The 18,868-nt window shown below is 33.0% G+C and overlaps 1 protein-coding gene across 2 annotated transcripts in view; it reads left to right on the top strand.

The window, feature by feature from the left end:
* Positions 1–5,605: 5,605 nt before the first annotated feature.
* The window catches only part of LOC149792982 (putative palmitoyltransferase ZDHHC24), a 34,052-nt gene continuing 20,789 nt past the window's right edge, over positions 5,606–18,868 (top strand). Inside the window, exons 1-2 of one of the 2 annotated variants that reach the window (XM_089966849.1) lie at positions 5,606–6,075; positions 11,338–11,386. The gene's annotated coding sequence lies outside the window, so the exon portion shown is untranslated. The remainder of the gene's footprint in view (positions 6,076–11,337; positions 11,387–18,868) is intronic. The other variant, XM_089966848.1, reaches the window with a different exon arrangement.

Raw genomic sequence — 18,868 nt, forward strand, 5'->3', positions numbered from 1 at the left:
TTCAAGAATTTTGTATGAACACGCGAATATTTCCAGAAAAAAAGAATTAATCCTTTTGAATCCAAATAATCTGAAGAAAAATTAACATATAACTCGAAAACTGGCTTCAACAGAAGGAAACGACTTGACATCAAGCGTTTGTAAGCCCAGACTGAGATTATTTCTCTAAAACAATGGTTATACAGTAATTTTGAGACGCAGAATGCGTACCCGTATGAGGGTCACGTGATCATGTTTACATCATGTACTCTCAGCATGGCCCTGAAAAAACAACAATCATTTTACTCTAAGAATAACATTTTTAAAAATTTTTTACTTCACTAAAACTATTTACAAGCCTAGGGTCACGTATTCAGTACAGCCTCGATCTCACTCTTATTACTCCCACAATAAAAATAAATTTAAAAAAAGAACTTGTTGAGGTGACTGTTACTAAATTTGAATTAAGGTCGGGAACCAGGTCAGTCTTATGTGTTTACTAAAATGAACAGTCAAGGTCAAACTATTTTCTAGAAAAGCATCGAGTTCCTAGTAAACAGAACTACATTACTTTGACATATAATGAAATTTTAAAAAAATAGAAATATTTTAAAACGTACAATCAATTAAATCAGATATAAATTAAATCAAATATACATACCACTGGTTTCTTGATTATTTACCATTAACAATGAGCATCAAAACCTACTGTCGTTTCTTTGTGCATATGCAATATACATTAAGATTGTGATTTCATGATGATAAAGAGCACATAATGTACCATAAGACTAGTTTCTTCGTGTATTAACACTATTCACTTTACCTAAGTTACTACTGTAGTTTCATTATATCAGACAATACACACAATACATGCAATCGTCAGTCTTTTCTATTTAAAACAAAAACACAACAAAACACAGATGTAACTAACGAATGTTCTGAACTGGCCTCAAGACCAAAACTTCACAAATTCCGGTGTTTTTCAAGACTGATCACTTCTATTTAGGCATTATTGGTTTAGGACTGCATGCAATATTTATTTTCCTTTCTAAATCGAGGAGCTTCACAAAGTGCAAAACTACGCACCTCTCAATCTGAAGATTTGACAACCGAAGTGTTCCAGTAAGAATGCGCAATTATGCTTTTTACAAAAGCACATGTTAACAACGTCTTACGAATAATTTTATTTACTTCGAATTCAAAATCAAAATTATATATCAGTATAACTTACATAAGTCATCACAACAAAGAACCAATTAGTACGGTAAACTGTGTGATTATTTTTGATGAACTGCTAACATACATATGCGTCCGCCAGGCTGTTCGGCGTAGGAATAATATCCACGATGTTATAGCAAATCGCCAGATAGCAGAGTCGCTTACTTACCGGCTATGGCGCAGAGTGTATTAAGACAGTGTTTATTATTACGTCATAATAACTTCATAACGTCACAATGAATAGATGACGTGTCAATACTAACAGCAAAGCTAGCAATAGTTAAAATACAACTGAAACTGCATGATCTTTGCAAAGTTCATAACACAATTTTAGGAGTAACATTACGTAAATGTGAAGGTATTTCACAGATTCCTAAAACGTCGCTTAATGTTATTTTCAAATATAGGTGACGATATTTATAGTTTACTGCCTTTGTATGGGAAAATATAAACGAGTTTTTCTGAAAAATAATGCACGATCTTGCGGAGTGAAGTATTTTTTCAGATAAAAAGAGTTCATTGTATCCCATACAAAAACAGTAACCTTTTTACAATAGCCTCATTTTGTTAAACTACTTATGGCTTAATAATAAAAGACATTACAAGAAACAATGCAATTGAATTTATGCTTTATTGCAAAATAAATGTACAACTGTATATTGAATAATCCGCTATAAGAATATTCATGCGCACATGCTCCACCCGGCGACCTTTTAACTTAGTAGCGTGCTGTACATTAGTTTTAAAAAATATTGTCGTTTTGGTCTACTTAAAATTGAAATTTAGAGTCATATTGTGACGAATGCGCATGAATAATTTTTTTCTATGTTGGTCCAACCCCATTCTGCTTTTCTGGTTATGAAGCACTGGATTTTTGGGTCGATTCAGTGCAATAAGGCAAATGGATTTCAGCTGGAAATGCGGGCTACTCGAAATTCTAATACAGTCTCAGTGTGTATAATGTTTTGCAGGAGATGTCGAATGGATTTGAAGAACTAAGAAAGTATATTTTGAGGAAATTCAAGATGCATAAATGTAAGTATATTTACTGCCAATATTATTACCATCTAAAGAAAACATGCTTGTGCCCTGTCACTTGTATTTCGCTGTTGGAGGGACCCCAGTTATCACCTGTATTATACAGTGTGTCTTCTATCGCTAGCCTAACATTGTATCAGAATGGTTAGACAGAGAAAACTGAAAAGCAGCTGTTGTGTGACACTCCGTTTATCCAGCAGAAATAATACTTTTTGTCCTCTTTGATTATTGGCTCTGAATCTGTTAGTTACCCAACAAAACCTTCAGTTGCATTTGTTTCTCGAATCTATTATTTTGACATACTTGTAAAATGGTACGTCTCTCATAAATATGCGATAGCTCTTGGCTACAGTATGCTTTTATATGCTATATTTTAGATCCTAGAGCACTTGTCATAGTCTTAACCATTCTATTTGCCTATTCTCCAAAATAATAACTGTTTCAATGATCAGAACGGTATTTCCAATTACTGCGTCTCTCATGTTGCAGAATATCACCTTCTTTCCTTTACTTCTTTGAAAGCTTCGTTTCAGACTCAATAAACTAGTCCACGTCGTTAACTTTATCATTTATATTTTCAAATGGACGAAAGAGCTGCTTCAGTTAATTCACAAATTTTATCAACCAAAACCTAAAGCATCTACAACACGGTTGTAAATAGTATGTTTACAAAGTAGTTCCTAACACATTATACTATCTTTAGGCACACGTGTTCAGCACGTGCGTGCTATATGAAGGTGTCCAGTATCGTAAAGTACTGCGCGATTCTGACAATGTAAAGTTAACGGAGACAAAAATGAGCAGACAATAAATCGGTTTACGTACCACAGTACTTTTTCACTGTACGGGTACGAAGGTAGTTTCCGTCATTAAGGAATGCAAGGAAATTCCTGAGGAATCTTGACGCTACGACTTTAAAGGTGTTTTCGTTATTCTCGACAAAATCCAAGTCTCTATTTCCAAAAATGTTATTTTTGAAGAGCACTTTGTAATTCCAGAGAAGAATCTCTTGAATTAAATAATTTAAATAAATAAAGTCAGTAAAATAAAATAGAGACAAACAGCAAACAGACATACATCCAATTATATTTTTTATAAAGAATATACAACATATAAATTTTTTAATTGACATTTTATACAGTGTTATACATTGCCTTGGTATTAAGGCCTTTAGGATACAAAGTATCTAACTAATGAATCCAATAACTTTCTTTTATGAATCTATTCATGTCTCCATGCAGAATATCTATTGGCGGCGTGAAAGTAAAATCAAGTAGACAGTGATTATTGGTATCAAAATGTATTGGAATATTAGAGGAGAACTAAGGATCTCTATAATGTTTTATATGAAAGCGATGAATATTCATTCTCTTAGAAACTTGTGTAAGTGTTTGTCTAGCATAGTGCATGTTACATTTGTACAGGTGATCAGAAATATCACATCAGTTGATACGCAGTTGGTGTTATAAAGTAGAGAAAATACTTCTTTTATAATGGCGCTACAGAAAAAACTACTTTCTCTTATATTTGTACATTGAGAGCACCGATATCTGTTACATTTAAATGACGAAAAGTATCTTTTTCTATTTTCGTCGGTTATACATATATTTTCTTTCTGCTATATATAATTTGAATAAATAAATTCCAGCCAAAATGAATTACTGGATAAAACAATAATACAACTGACTTTCTAAGATCGTAAAGCACGAATAATTACTTTATAGAAAAACAAGATTATATAGTCCTCTACTTGACATTAAGTCACAATTAGCATTTTCTATTAAAAATAAATATTACCTATTGGAAAATAATCTTCCAGACAGTTTATAATGTTTACGAAATAAAATCTTAGTTATAATCAGCAGATCTGTTACTAAAATTATAATATAGAATGTTGAATGTATCATGTATTTTTATAGGGGAATTCCACTAACCTAGCGTTATGTATATTTGATTTAATTTATTTTATTATTTAATTTAATTGTCTGTTTGTAAGTTTGTTTGTTTTGCTTTTTTAATTTCATTACATGTCAATATAATGTAGTTTTGTTTACTAGGAATTTGATATTTTCCAGAAAATTCAATTTGATCTGAATCATTTCATAAATACATAATGATAGAAGCACTGTTTCTATTTTGACCTAGTTCCTAGCCTTGATTGGGGGGTCAAGTAAACAACTTCTTTTTTATTCATTTTTGGTGTGAAAAAGGCTGTACTGTGTGTGCTACGTGCCATTAGACTTGTAGATACCATCTAAATCATTCTAGAATGTGGTCACGTGATAGTCATCCTGGAATCTGTTTTGCGTCTCAAGCTACTGTATAACCTTTGTTTATAGAGATTTTTCTCATTTGGGCTTGTACACTGTGGTTGTGACAGTTTGGAATTATATTTTAATTTTTATTCAGATTATTTGGATTCTAAAAGATTAATTATTTTTCCTGGAAATATTTGAGTGCTCATAAAGAATTCTTGGGAAAAGACATTTCTTTAAATTTTATTCGGAATTCAAACACCGGAATATTATTTTCTGTTGTTCACAAAAGACTGTACGTATCAGCTATATATTGACTACAGTATACGTCATCGCCTTCAGTTTTGTATTTTTCGTCGGGACTCAGACTTGAATTTATTAGGACATTTCATTACTAGGACTTCTAAAATTTAATTCGTAGATTATTCTTGGATTATTTTTGGAATTGATTGTTAAGACCATAAGTTCTTATTTTTTCATTTTTACAGTGTTTTTCCAGGGAAATAAATTATTTACAAAAATTTGTTAAGATTGTTATTTTCACTCTTTCTTTTGTTACTGTTTATTAGAGCCTAAACACGTAACATAAGTCTAAACCCAGACCCAAATAAATATGTTTACTTCTATGAATAATGATCTTAATATAAAACAAGTTGTTTACAGAATGAAGAGCCAATGATTCTGGCCAGGTAGAAAAATGAACTTGATTTTGGACAAGGTCAAGTCCAACATACAGCGTTACATTATCAATAGCATATATTGGAATTAAAAAAAAATAACTGACAAACAATGCAACATGTGTTTAATGAAATCAATATTTTTTAATGTTTCAAACAAATATTGTATAAATTTTTAAATGAAAGCTGTACAGTTACTGTATAATAATAAAAACAACTGCGCAACGTAATTGCAAGCCCGCCGATTAGTTTGTTCTTTTTCGGACAAACAAGGAGAACATTTTTCCCGTGACTGAAACGGGCTGGTATGATTCATTTTATCATAGCTTTATCACGTGTTTACATGTACATTTATCTGCATTAGTTTGCACCCTGCACCGATATCAACTCAACTTACTTGAATGCGTCCGTCACTTCTTTAAACTGGAATACGCATATGCACTTGTTATCAAACTGTCAAGCTGCACCGAACGATAACTTATCCCAAGGACACGTGATATGGCCTCTACCTGTAGCAATTCAAATTTATTCGATTCAATTTTTTGGTGGAGTATTTGATGTCTTTCAAATGAACAGGCATGATGACTTTGGGATATTGCTCTTACATGACTTTGTTGGAATAGTGGGACTGTAGTAACAATTTTGCTGGTGAGCTTGTCACGAAAAACCATCTGATTGTAGCTTACACATCCCATGACTATTAAAAACAACATTAATTTAGGTCAAGGAGAGTAGTACTTCGGAACACCTCCAAACTGAACTTGACTAATAAAGAGAGTGAATTATGTTGATTAAGCAGATAAAAGTCTGCAAAACACGATAATTTATGTGTGATATCTTCATAACGGACTTTATGTAAAATGAGATACCACTACGAACGGAATTTTAATTCGCCGTACTTTTCAGAGGTAAGATAACAGCTTTCAATAATAATAATAATAATAATAATATAAATATAGCGAACAAGTATAATTGCATAACTTCTCTTAAAAAAAGTCAGATATATTCTAATTCTTCGCCTTTTGTTTCCGTCCGCATATCCTCTCTGCGTCATCTCCTTATTCTCTTCGTAATCTTTCTTTTATAGCATTTGCTTGCTTCAGTATATTAAGGTCAAGCAGTTATATGTTAATGACCATTGATATAGTAATGACCATTAATGACCATCTTTATGCCCTTAATAATAATCTAAAAAAATATTATTGGAATTTAATAAATCGGTATTTATCAAACTGTCAGACTTTCATCTACATAACAACGCTTCCATTTTATATCGGTTACAAAATCGGGTTTATTGGTTTCGTTATGTTGTTCGTACGTACGTGCTTGGGTTCGTAGTCCAACCGGTAAACTCACTGTGAACGCAGTAACTGTTTAACTGTTTATAATAAAGCTGCCAGACTTTGCAGAAGACGTTCCTATTCAGGTGTAGATGCAAGGCATGGGTGACAAATTTGTCTGTAACCACTGAGGCAAGGTACAAATTCATATATTACATAGAATGTTCTCTTTCAAAATTCTTTTTTATATTGTACAGTTCTCATTTTATTTAATGATGCATGTAACATGCTGTTTATGCTTGGATGTAAGCCCTGGAGCAGGGGTCATATATATCAATTGGGTCAAAAAATAGGAAATCATCAGGAATATCGTCATGGATTTTAAAATCAAAGATCTTTGAGAACGGTTTAGCAAGGAATAGATTTTAATTGTGTCACTGACCTTTGCAACCCTAGAGCACTAAGCAAACTAAACTTTACCGTAACAAAACCATGCCGCAGTAGATACTAAACAGAACTGATGAATTGATATGGATATTTAATGACTTTAGTACATGATGTAGATCGGCCGTACGTTTTCACATTTCAAGCCAATTAGAGCTTTCCCCACCCCTTAATGTTCTTGAAAAGGATTTTAAGGTTAAAAATACATTTATGCTCATTTTCTTTGATTAGTAATCATGTTGCTACATCGTGTCATGTATGTAGCGCCCATTTATTGGTCGCATGCCCCGTGAGATATAATCGAAAAGGTTAGAAAAAAGGCTATCATCCAATTAAAGCTTTTTGATACTTCTTTTATTATAAAATGAATTTCGATCTTGAAAATGTACGAAGATGATGGATTTGGCAGATTTAAAAAAGTGTTACGATTCTTTGTTTAAATGGATAGATGAAAACGTTTAATGGAATTTCCTGACTAAATATGCAATAAACCAACCAGACAAACAGAATCATTAACGTTGCTAAAATAGATCAAGTAAATAATAGTTTTAACTTGTGAATTTCAGAAATTCTGTAAGGCATATAATCCAAATATAATATCTGTTATTGAATATCCAAATATAATATCTGTTTTTGAATATCCAAATATAATATCAGTTATTGAATATCCAAATATAATATCAGTTATTGAATATCCAAATATAATATGAGTTATTGAATATTCAAATGTAATATGACTTACTGAATATCCAAATATGAGTTATTGAATATCCAAATATAATATCTGTTATTGAATATCCAAAAATATTATCTGTTATTAAGTATCCAAATATAACAACAGTTATTGAATATCAAAATATATGATCTGTTATTGAATATCCAAATATATGATCTGTTATTGTAGATCCAGATTGGAACTCGGCTTGTTTGCCTCCACAAGAAACATTATTGATTCTGAGATTTGGAATAAGAATGAATAATTTAACAAGTCATTTTAAAATTATTGTCTTTGGGTGATAATTTTTAGGGTGAGTCAGACCCCATTGCGTTTATGTATAGGTCTTATGACTCTCTCAAGCCGAGAATTTAGGAACATTCTGTCCGCTTGAGTGTCATGCTAAAAATGAGATATATGTAGGCATAATTATTTATAATGTATACTTTATAATTAATCGATAAATGTATGTAGGCGTCATTATTTATAACATATACTTGATAAATTAATTGATAGTTTTATGTAGACATAATTCTATTTAATTTATACTTGCTAAATTAATTAATAACTTGGTTATTTTAAGGTGTGGTATTGCATTTTAGCGATTTAATGCAATTTAGGGTCTCTTCCTCCATAATTCAGTATATCATGACAATCCATTTCAAGTCCTTCAATGGCTGTCTTTTAATTTGTTTTTTCTTTTTAAAAATCATATTCTCACTGTATTGCTTGATTCGTGGATTTTGTTTTCCGAACCGTCTATATAATCTTCCAAATTCATGTGGGTGTTTACTTCTGAGTTTTCGCTGCCTGAATTGCGTCCCTTGATTAAATTTATTCATATGAAATTTCATAATTTGTTTATTGTTTTGCTTGCCCTTTCAAAATCTTCCATGCTGACTGGCAAGAATTTATATTATTTATCTAATTATGTTTCTTCGTCTACTTTGCACAATGATGTCTGAACCAACGTTTGTTTCAAATTTTATTCCGCCAACAACATTTACATTCGTATTATCTTCGAAACCTTTCTCAGATGAATCATTGCATAGTTTTGGAAACTAAAAAGCATATATTTTATAAATAATTTCTTTATTTATTCCGTTCAAACTTTGTTGTAATCGTTTTAATTTTTGTATTTGTTTTTTTTTTTATTTTTTATTTACTACAGCAATTTGAACAGAATTAATATCATTAACAACTGTAGTATAGATTGTATTTTAACTCGGTCACTACCACAATATTTGTTTCAAACAGCACGCTACCCACCGCAGTACAAATAAAAACAATTACAAATACATTGACCCTAGTATCCACCAAAAATCATTTTTAATCCTCTCCCCAATAACTCTTATATCTATCAATTAATTTCGAAAAATATATTTCACTCTTCAAAATATAATATAAAAAGAAGTTTAAACGTTAAATTATAAGTAAAGTCTAATAAATAAAGTTAATAAACAGTCGTAATGGGAATGAAGACGTCATATTCTTCTGCTTACCTTACTGGCCCGAGACGCAGCATTACGCTAATTGCCACACTAACTGGCTTTCATTAATTAATAAATTTTAACCTAAACAGTAAACAATAAACTAAACATAATAAACGTCACTTATTGTGTGATCATTGTTTTCTCCGTTAACTTTACATTGTCAGAATCGTGCACGACACGTGTGTCTAAAAATGTTAACGTTGTTGGAACTACCTTGAAAGTAAGCATTTCCGCTGAAGAAATGGACCGTCACAATGCAGGTGCATTGCAATCCCATCCCCCCACCACCACCACCACCACCTTTGTTTTCGGATACAAAATGTTAGTAGCGATAGAAGTCATTCAGCTTATGTAAAAAGACGGGTTCTCACCAACAAAACAGAATGCAAATGATAGGGAATAAAAATACTTTATATATCGCTGGCAAGCAGAATGGCAATAAACAGACATAGCTTTTTGCATTTTGAATTTCCTAAAAATGAACTTTCATAGTTTTCTTTGTTCAGAATTATACGGGTTCCAAAGATTTATCCACAGAGTGTAATTCATCGGAATCTTTACTACATTTCCAACTCAAATCCAAAGGAGAATGCACTTCAGTCCAAGATGAAACAAATTTCACATTTCCAACTCAAATCCAAAGGAGAATGCACTTCAGTCCAAGATGAAATAAATTTCACAAATTTCAAATTTCAAATTTCACAAATTTCACAATTCCTAACAAACAACATTCAGTCCTGGGTCTTCTGTGCCTTCTTTAGTGTTTCAGTTAAGGAATTTTATACTTTTCCACATTATGATTCCAAAATATCGATGACTGAACAGAAACACATGTGCAGCGGTATCCAGGCCAGTCCCACCAACGTCATGTAAATCGTACGGATTTCACCGAGTAAATATATCCAGTACATCACAACTAAAAATTAAGTTGGATGGACAGAAAAATGAATCCTCCAGGACAACTGGAACCGCTGTTTCAAGGCACAGTCATTCAAAATATGGCTAAAATTATTATTTTAAGTAGTCTAAAGCGAGATTTTTTTAAAATGAATGACTGAGCGCGCGATAAGCTACCAAGTTCATGGGTAGATGGGCGGTGCTCTCTGTGTATTGTTGGCGTAAGTATAAAAGCAAAATGAGTATAAAATGAAATGTTTACTACATTTGTAATATTAACTACTTTATTTTCTGAGCAATATTTTAGTCCTTATCGCTCAGAAAAAAACTCGTTCATATTTTCCGATAAAAATGCAGTAATTATAAATATTTAGAACTATTTTCGAGTCAATGCTCTTAAAATAAGTAACAGAAAAGAGTGAATAACAAGCTTTGTAAAATTTAACAAATAATTTATTTCCCTAGAAAATAAAATGAAAATGAGAAAAAAGAACTTACGGTATTGCCATTTAAATCCCAAAATAATCCAAGAATAACAGACACAAGTCCTAATAATTTAAAGTCCTGAATAAAACTCAGTACAATTCCAGAATACATTTTTTAAAAATCTGACGGCAAGGATGTGTCTGTGGTAGCTTATAAAGTGTTGATGTGCCAACAGTCTTTTGTTGAATCAGAGTAATGTAATTCCAGGTTTTAATTCACTATGTATTCCAGTGAATGTCTCTATCAAAGACTTTTATCAGAGCACTTTTGTATTTCCAGAGGAAAATAATCACGTGAATTCAGTAATTCGAAGAAATAAAATTCAACCCAGAATTACTGGTCCCAACATATAATACACCTTGATTTTGCTCAGACATAAAGCACGAATTAAATAATCCTCACAGCTACACGGTTTTATAATTTTCTATTTGGCCTCAAGTCACGATTAGCATTTTCTGAAGAAAGAAAGAAAAACATTACCTAACGCAAAATAACCTTCTAGAATGATCTTGATGTTTACAAACTATAAACCACAATCTGGATTACATTAAGGAATTTCTAATAACTTGGACCCCCCAAAAATATTTAATTTTTCTATTATTAATGATCCTGATATTAAGCCCATACAGAGAGAATAATTTTGCTATGTATTAGTTGTCTAGGCAGAATAAAATAAAACAAAAATTCAATCAGGTCAAGCAGAAATGAACTCATTTTTGGACAAGGTCAAGTCCAACATACAATGTTACATCACAATAACATGTAATGAAAAAATATTGAAATTAAAAAAGCTAACAACCATGTAAATTAAATATGCATAACAGAAGTCTATCCAAATTTATTTTCTCCTTTCAGAGATTAATAACAACACAGAAAAATAGCACAGACACTTGAATGGCATGAGGTACATTTGATTACATAAATCACAAACCCATGCACATATCAATAAGAATACATTTGTTTCTATATGTTTCATTGGTATCATCCTCGTATCATACTAGCGTCACCAGACAGGGAATGATTTCGACCATTTGATGACCACTGTAGTCCCACATTGTAATGAGAATGGTGATATGATCATCCCCTACCTGGTTAGTGATTGTACTGAGTATATTCCAGTGGATCAAATAACACAATCAATTAAGAAAGCATTAAACAAAAAAACAAAAAATACATTTTGGACAATTATGAAGTATCATACTGTATCGAGTGACCAGAGACCTGGTTACAATTTGGACAATTATGAAGTATCATACTGTATCGTTTGACCCGAAACCTGGTTACAAAAAACCTGGTTACAATTTTGACAATTATGAAGTATCATACTGTATCGAGTGACCAGAGGCTTGGTTACAATTTGGACAATTATGAAGTATCATACTTTATCGAGCGACCAGAAACCTGGTTACAATTTTGACCAGAGTAAGCTCTTTGTTTGACCTTTGTATTTTCCATAAAATGGCGGGATTAATTATGTAAATCTTTGAAAAGAGTAATCGTTAAGGCATATGCACATGACGCGATTACTCTCATATCCATTCATGGGGTTCCATACAACGTGCCTCCATTCCTTCTTTCAGACCAGTATCATTTCACCGTTTACATCCAATAAAATTGTAGAAAATACGGTATATTTATAACCATTGGAATTTTATATATATATATATATATATATATATATATATATATATATATATATATATATATATATATATATATATATATATATATATATCCGATTTGTTTAATACTGCAAATAAAGGTATACAATCTCATTGAAAATTCTTTGTTTTGTCAATTTCAGTGACATTTTTGTTTTCAATCCAAGCATGCTTTCTTTCATTGTAGTTCTGGTCTTACATGATAATTCTTAACATACTTCACACTTTAATGGTGAGATACATCTGATCTTTTATATATCTTTCCATGCGACCCTTGAGCACAACTCGCAACCACAGGGCGATGCTGGTGTCGATTTTTATAAATATAAACTTGCAGATAATAAGGGGTTTTATTTACATTCCGCTTTCCGAAGAAGAGAATATATTTTCTTCCTTTTGATGATGCCTGTTCCCATTTTTCCTACACATCTTGTGCCACAGGTCATACATATATACATATGTGTTCGATAGTTCGATAGTTCGCGAAATCGGAATAAAGCTTAGACTCATTTTCCACTTGAAATTGCAATCCCTCTTATATTGTTTCCGCTTGAAGAAGACAATGCAACTCATATTTTCGTTGATTTTAAATTCCTGGTTACCAAATACAGCTGAGAGATATCACTGAATGCCTGAAATCATACCATTCTGCGCACGGTGAGAAACTTGGGAACAGCTTTATTCCCCTAACCCCACTATTTCATATTTACTAATTTACTAACCATAATTAAATAAAAAACTGAACTTTTAAAACAAATGATGGATTTCAAATTTTTAAATATGCGTTTTCCTGCCCTACAATTTAACCTTCCAATTTAAAAAGGCGTATTTAAAGAAATAACTCTCCACTATATGGAAAATGACTATTTTACATACAGACCATGGATCATTTTTGACAGTACATTTTAAAGTTTGAAAAGGACGATTCCATGAACAGATACAATGCACAGTGTGATATGAATATGGGGAGAATTATTTTAACTGGATTGTGTGGACGGTAATAACATTGTGTCGAATAATATACTGGCCTTTATCAGATCAAAGAATACTTGAGTTAGTAAAAGTGATATATAGGTTTCATGTTTTCATTCAGCTACGAAAAATGTTGCCTGAATACTCAATACCATCATCTTATAATCGAATAATTTCTTCGAAGTAATCCTTTTCAGACAAAATCTCGCCTGAATCGAGATGTTGAGAGGCCGTTTTATTCAAGTGATGAACGACAAATTTACGACAAACGTTTCGTTTATCACGCTAAACCAATAAATTAAATTCAAACTAAAATTCTTCATCTGATTGTGTACGAGTTTAGTTGACCCAGTTCAGATGTGCCTTGAACTGATGCGGCTTGCAATTAAGTAGATCTGAATTAGATATTTTTCAAACCAACTGACCATATATATATATATATATATATATATATATATATATATATATATATATATATATATATATATATATATATATATATATATATATATATATATATATATATATATAAACTTAAAACGAGCAGTGCAAAACTAGTATCTAACTAGACTGAGCACTTTCGACTCTTAATGAGTCTTTTTTAAAGGCAAATACAAAACACAGACAAGATAAACAAATTAAACAGAAACCGTGCTAGAGAAAAACTGAACATACATGGTCCAAACAAAAGGTTTAAAACAGAGAATGTAATTTATCTCATCACATGTAAGATGTGTAGCCTTCAATATGTCTGAGAAACTGAAAAGCTACACAAAAGGATAAACTTTCATAACTCTAATTGGATAACAAAGCTGTACAGAAACCCAGTCGCAAAACACTTTTCATCCGGTGGTCACACTTTAAGTGATATAACACTTATTGCTATTGCTCACAACCCAACTGGAGTTCCGAAACCAGGAAAGAAAAGGAATCGTACTGGATAGGCCGCCTTAGAACATTGAAACCAAGCGATTTAAACCAAGAAGACTAGAAAAAGACAGACATGCACAAATAAAATTATCTTTTAGCAGCCGACACATTTTCTTTTAAATAATTCTATAAATTTGGTTATTAGTCACCCAATAGTCTATAATTACTACTATGACAATGAAATGTCCGGAATATAATTTGCGCTTACATAAATTTGCATAAGTAACAGGTGTTGTTATGGTACATCGATTTCTAGGTCAATAAAAATATTTTCCAACATCTGCAACAAGTTGTGTGTGTGTGTGTGTGTGTGTGTGTGAATTGGATTTTTAACGTAGCTTTAACAATTTTTCAGTCATATTGCTACGATGTCTGCAGTGTGGCAGTTTATAGTGATGTCTAGCACTGGGGCATCATGCCGCAGACATGTAGCAGCATGATGTCCCACCCAGTCACATTATCCTGACACCAGGCCGACCAGTCCTAACTCTAACCTCTTACTGCTGAGCGCCAAGCGAGGCAGCTGTTAGTATCATTTGTATAAATCTTTGGTATGACTCAGCCGGGGATCGAACCCACGACCTCCCACATCCGAAGCGGACGCTCTAACGCAACAAGTTGAAATAAACTAGTCGAAACATAATAAATTTAAAGGTTTAATTCCTATAGAAATAATCATGTTAAGTTTTGCAATCACAACGGTTTTTCTGTTTTATTTGTTTGTCTTGTCTATGTTTTGTATTTGCCTTTGAAAAAGACTCATTAGGAGTTGAAAGCGCTCAGGCTAATTAGATACTAGTTTTGCACTGTTCGTTGTCAGTTTATTACATTTATCTTAATCAATCCCTGACACACGTGATTCCTTGCTGGATCCAGTGCACTCGAAAGGACTGATTATTCGTCATATGATTTGTACTTCTTATATCGTGTACACAAGACAAACATATTAATACTTTTAAATAATACCAAGTGAAGACATTAGTGACAGTGCACTAAGTACAAGATGTTATTATGCTGTTTCCCATCCCCGAAATTGAAGAATTCCTCTTTTTTAACGCTTATAATTAATAACTCTGTCAAGGTCAGTGCCGAAATAATTTACATTTTTTATGTGTGCTAAAGATATGACGAAGGTGAATGCACACGTCAAATTTAACTACTACGCATGCACCAGTATCTATGAAACTAAACTGCATGTAAATAAAAAAATCAATGGCCCTTTAAAAAGTACTAGTCGGAGATTTTAATATCCTAGAACACCCCCTTTTAGATATATGGATTGTTATGCTGGGGTGTGAGGTGAAAGTGCATTTCCTATCACAAATATATTATTTGCGGAAGTTGCGTAGGGTAGTAGCTATCAACAGTGTGCAGCAAAGTAAACGAAAGGTGCAAGGCTGATATCGATAAGAAATTGTATTGAATAGTACATGACTGATATAGTTAAGAATAATGTGCATCTTCTAAACTTGAACATATTTCGTCGATTTCGAACACCAATGCATAAGCGAAATCTGCAGACGTTGCCGGGCTAGCAAACCCAAACATTCATTTAAAACGCCAATGCATGAGCCAAATCTGCAGAAGTTGCCGGGCTAGCAAACCCAAACATTTATCTAAAACGCCAATGCAGGAGCCAAATCTGCAGACGTTGCCGGGCTAGCAAACCCAAACATTCATTTAAAACGCCAATGCATGAGGCAACTCTGCAGACGTTGCCGGACTAGCAAATCCAAACATTTCATTTAAAACGCCAATACATGAGGCAAATCTGCAGACGTTGTACGGCTAGCAACCCCAAACATTCATTTAAAGCGCCAATGAATGAGGCAAATCTGAAGAAGTTGACGGGCTAGCAAACCCAGTCATTCATTTAAAGCGCCAGTGCATGAGCCAAAACTGCTGACGTTACCGGGCTAGCAAACCCAGACATTAATTTAAAACGCCAATGTATGAGACAAATCTGCAGAAGTTGCCGGGCTAGCAAACCCAACATTCATTTAAAACGCCAATGCATGAGCCAAATCTGCAGAAGTTACCGGGCTAGCAAACCAAAACATTCAATTACAACACCAATGCACCAGTCAAATCTGCAGAAATAGCCGGGCTAGCAAACCCAAACATTCATTTAAAACGTCAATGCGTGAGCCAAATCTGCAGACGTTGCCGGGCTAGCAAACGCAAACATTCATTTAAAACGCCAATGCATGAGGCAACTCTGCAGAAGTTGCCGTCTAGCAAATCCAAACATTTCATTTAAAACGCCAATACATGAGCCAAATCTGCAGACGTTGTAGGGCTAGCAACCCCAAACATTCGTTTAAAGCGCCAATCCATGAGGCAAATCTGGAGAACTTGACGGGCTAGCAAACCCAATCATTCATTTAAAGCGCCAATGCATGAGCCAATCTGCAGACGTTACCGGGCTAGCAAACCCAAACATTAATTTAAAGTCCAATGTATGAGACAAATCTGCAGAAGTTGACGGGCTAGCAACCCCAACCAATCATTTAAAACGCCAATGCATGAGGCAAATCTACAGAAGTTGACGGGCTAGCAAACCCAATCATTCATTTAAAGCGCCAATGCATGAGCCAGATCTACAGAAGTTACCGGGCTAGCAAACATAAACATTCATTTAAAACGCCAATGTATGAGACACATCTGCAGAAGGTGGCGGGCTAGCAAACCCAAACATTCATTTAAAACGCCAATGCGTGAGCCAAATCTGCAGAAGTTGCAGGGCTAGCAAACCCAAACATTCGTGTAAAACGCCAGTTATTATGTTACGTTTATAGGCTCGAATAAACAGTAACACAAGAAAGAGTGAAAACAACAAGCTTTAAAAAATTTAATAAATAATTTATTTCCCTGGAAAAATACTGTAAAAATATTTACAAAATAAGAACTGACGGTTTCAAGAATCAAATCCAAAAATAATCCAAGAATAATCCACGAATAAAATTTTAGAAGTCCTAATAATAAAATGTTCTAATGATTTCAAATTCGAGTCCCGACGAAGAATCCAAGATGGAAGGCGATGACGTATGCTGCATCCTCTTCAATGTTGTTGTCTACAGTTCCTTGTGCAAGCACAATAAATAATCATCCTGTTTCGGAAATCCAAATAATTTCTTTAAGAAAAAATATTTCCAGAGAAACGAATTAATCTTCTAGAATCCAAATAATCTGAAGAAAAATTAACATATAACTCGAAAACTGACAACAACAGAAGGAATCGACTTGACATCAAGCGTTTTTAAGCCCAGACTCTCTAAATTTTCTCTAAGCATCACTTATTAAAACTAACTAATTCGCAATTTCGGAAATTCCTGAATTGCGAAATAGAAGATCACGTGATCATATTTACATATAAAAATCACGTAACCCCAGTATGACCTTGATAAAAACCAATCATTTTATTCCAAGAAAAGAAGTTGTTTACTTCACTAAAACTATTTACAAGCCTAGGGTCACGTATTCAATACAGCCTCAATCTCGACCTTATTATTCCCACAATAAAAATAAATTTAAAAAAATAACTTGTTGACGTGACTGTTACTAAATTTAAATTAAAGTCGGGAACCAGATCAGCCTTATGGTTTACATAAATGAACAGTCAAGGGCAAATCATTTTCTGGAAAAAGTATAGTTCCTAGTAAACATAACTACATTATTTTGACATATAATGAAATTAAAAAATATACATATTTTTTAAAAACTTACAAACAATTACAAACAATTAAATAAAATATAAATTGAATCAAATATACATAACAAAGCCAATGCATGAGACAAATCTGCAGAAGCTGCAGGGTTAGCGAACATAAAACAGTCAGATTCGCGCTGAGTTCAGAAACAACTAGAAAATACTTACCTTCATTCTCGTATGTTCAGATTTCACGACAATTTTCCTGATAATGTTAAAGACACAAACAAATGCTTTTTGAGACGATGCAGCCATTTTTACAGCTATGGTACGGACCCTTTGTTTGATTGATTAAATAACTAATCCATTATGATAAATAGGTGGTAAAACGGATTCATCTAAACAACCAATATATTGTGCTAAATGCTTGATAAAACTGATACTGTACTCGAAGTGTGCTAAAAGTCTCAAAATCATATCAAGTATGGAAAACGAATTTTCGTCCCTTTTAAGACAAGGATTCAGGAGATTACAACTATGGTGGCGACATATAACTTTAAAGATGACTTCTCTAATTTTACATTCGTCTAATTATTGGCTCAGTTCATTGAAACGATTTGGATTGTCAGTGAAATTCGCAATACCCCCTCCCCCCTCAATACATGGAATTACCTCATCAGTTCTTTCTTATATTTGCGCTTGTCGTTTTATCAATGAAAATCCTTATCTAAAGAATGACAGTTGACCATATTTGACCTTTCCTAAAAGTCATATTAATTTGATAATGCCCCTAACGAGAATTATCACATATATTTTCGCAGAAATAGATAGGAGCAGAAACGTTTTATTTTGTTTAAGAATGAACTGTTTTATCACTTGTGTCAACAAACACTACTTTTTTTCACTTTCCAGCGTTGCTACTTTGAAGATTGTCAGCGTGGTTCCGATTTTTGCAGTTTAGAAAATCGATCGGTGTAAACGTTGCTGAATTTCGTCGATGCTAGGAGTAACTGGTTTAAATCGGGATAAAATTCTTACACAAGAGGGAATCAAGCGATACAAAACAAGAAAATGAAATAAAAAGTAAATAGCTCAGTATTGCAGTTACAATAATATAACAGTTTTGTCAGCATTTATCGTAACTAAACTGCAAGTTGCCAATCACGCAGCTTAC

The sequence above is a fragment of the Sinohyriopsis cumingii genome, chromosome 8, assembly GCF_028554795.1.
Source record: "Sinohyriopsis cumingii isolate HCF-2022 chromosome 8, ASM2855479v2, whole genome shotgun sequence".
Taxonomy (NCBI): Eukaryota; Metazoa; Mollusca; class Bivalvia; order Unionida; family Unionidae; genus Sinohyriopsis; species Sinohyriopsis cumingii.